The sequence below is a fragment of the Rutidosis leptorrhynchoides genome, chromosome 7 (genome assembly GCF_046630445.1).
Source record: "Rutidosis leptorrhynchoides isolate AG116_Rl617_1_P2 chromosome 7, CSIRO_AGI_Rlap_v1, whole genome shotgun sequence".
NCBI classification, from domain to species: Eukaryota; Viridiplantae; Streptophyta; class Magnoliopsida; order Asterales; family Asteraceae; genus Rutidosis; species Rutidosis leptorrhynchoides.
This window is the reverse complement of record NC_092339.1, coordinates 173,307,573-173,310,108: the sequence shown is the minus strand read 5'-3', so window position 1 is coordinate 173,310,108 and position 2,536 is coordinate 173,307,573.

Genomic DNA, 2,536 nt, shown 5'->3' with positions numbered 1-2,536 from the left:
TATTTAACGGCGATTACTTGACGTTTATGTGTTTATGCGTAATAAATGCGTACTTGATCCTTGGAGGGTTACAATAATTAATATGGATTGATATTAATTAGAATAAATATTTCAGATAAAGAAATACGATAAAAACGATACAGTTTTGATAACTGCTTTTTGAACAACGAAACGTCGGGTTTATTTTAATAATTAAATTATTAATTATTAACTTTTCAAAAATATTTAATTTATTGGGTTTTTAATAAATTAAGCGATTGGTTGCGTTTAACGACCGGTTTAGCATTCCGGGCCTTCGATACGACTAAACGGCACTTAAAACGGACCATGAATACGCGCTTTTGCAAAACGAGAGCCCGGGATACCCATAGTGGGCCCCACTCAGCCGAACACCCCCCACCCCACCCCTTTTATTTTTAAAATTTGGCAACTTGGAAGACTTAAGTGTTAATTAGTGGAACTAGGGCTTAATATAAATAGTATGTGTTAAACCTAAACTGCATTATCTCCTACCCTAATTTTTTTTGCAGTCGATCTCTTCCCCTCCCCCTTGAACCGTCACCCATCACCATCCCATAGCACCATCAATTTTTACTTTTTAGCTTAAGTTTTCAACATCAAACTTGTAATTCACATCGTCCTCTACGCGTTGGTGTATTTAATTTGTTGATCAAAGGTATAATCACATGAAACCTAGCTTTAAAAATTCTGATTTCATAAAGTTTTATAGTTTATGTTGGTCAATTGCTCGATTCATCGCGTTTGTATGTATTGTTAGTCGTTAATTCGATCGTATTGATTGTTTTGCATGAAAACCGAATTTGATTCTTGTGTGTACAGAAAATTGACTTTGTTAAATGTTAATTAATATATTATAATCAGATTCCTTGCAAAAAAACTATTGATTTTAGGCTTTGGATTCACTTGATTTCGTTTCCGGATGATCAAGTTATGGTCAATTGAAATTAACGTTGTGTTTTTGTGTGTAATCAGAAATCTGGGTTTGATAGACCACTAATTGGCATGTGAAACTTATACCACTGGAAATATAATTTAAAAATACTCAAGTTACACTAGGATATCATGTCGTTTGCTTATGTATAACCCGAGATATTCTTGATTTAGTGTAAAAGTGGATTTATACAGCACTTGCATGAAAACAGCCTTGTGTGATAAAATGTATTAACTTCTTTGATTAAAGCTTTACATATTTGAAAAGTAAAGAAAAAGTACTTCACCTTTCATGTAGATATCATAGGCTAATTGTATCTAGATCTTCGGATAATCGCGTGTGAATGTGACTAGCTAAACTAGAATCGAATATGTAAATTGCTCTATGTTTTATACTCTGTGGATTGTGTTTATTGAATGAGTATGTAAGCTTCTGGAATATGAATTTTGACATGATATGTGACTTATGGTTAGTTTATTGCAAACTCCGAAACTTTTTGCATTGGGCACACTAGTGTCATATTTTGTGTAACTTCTGAATTGAGCTGAAACACTGAACATTTAACTTGCATGAATAAACTGTACAAATTGGCTAAACAAAAATTGCTCTATTTTTGATATGTGTTATATTGACTTGTCCTTGAACTATGGCCACTGACCTTGTGTAACATCCCGTTTTCCTTATACGTGGTCTAAAGGTACGTATTTTACCTTGTAGACATTTAATATAGACCGCAAACGAATGTTTATAGTTTAATTGTTTGAAAATGTAGAAAATGGTTTGATCAGGCATCCTGTCACGTTTTGGGAGGTTCCATCGCGTTCTGGTCTGTCGCGTTCGCGACAAAGCTGGCTGGAACGCGACAGCTTCAATATCCCCGACCTGTCCCCTTTATCGCATTTGAGTAGTGTATGTCGCATATGGGTGTCGCGTAACGCGACAGACTGTCGCGAAACGCGACATATGTCGCTGTTTGACATTTTTGACCCAATTAAATGGCATCTTTTGGGGGTGTTTTGGTCTTTTCACTTATGGACGGTTTTGGATCTAGAAAACTGATACAAGGGTTATCATAACTCATTTAATACATTTTCAACTACATCCTATTCAATTTTAGAGAGAGAGTTAGGGTTTAGTGAGAGAGAGCTCACTTGAAAAAGAAGAAGACCAAATCCCTCCCAAGTCCGAGTTTTAAAGTTGTTCCCTATGTCTCTAGCTACGTTGTGATTGTATTGGTAAGTCTTAACTCTATGTTTTGAGTTTTAATTGGTTTATGGCTAGGGTTTTGTGTACTTGAGGCTTGTATGACCATTTGGGGGTTAAATGGGTGAATTTGGGTTATATTGATGAACGGAAAACCCTAATAGCTATAACCTAGGGCTTGGTCTTTTAGTTTGAGATTTGTAAGTGTTAAATGTGTTGTTAGGCACTAATACACTTGTTAAATGTTGAAAGATTTGTAAATGGGTTAAGTTTGACTAAATTTGTAACTTTAAGTGTCAAAATGGGTCAAATGGGTAATGTTGACCTAGTTTGGTCAAGATGGGTATGAAAATATCCTAGATGGTGTTAGTTGTTGATATT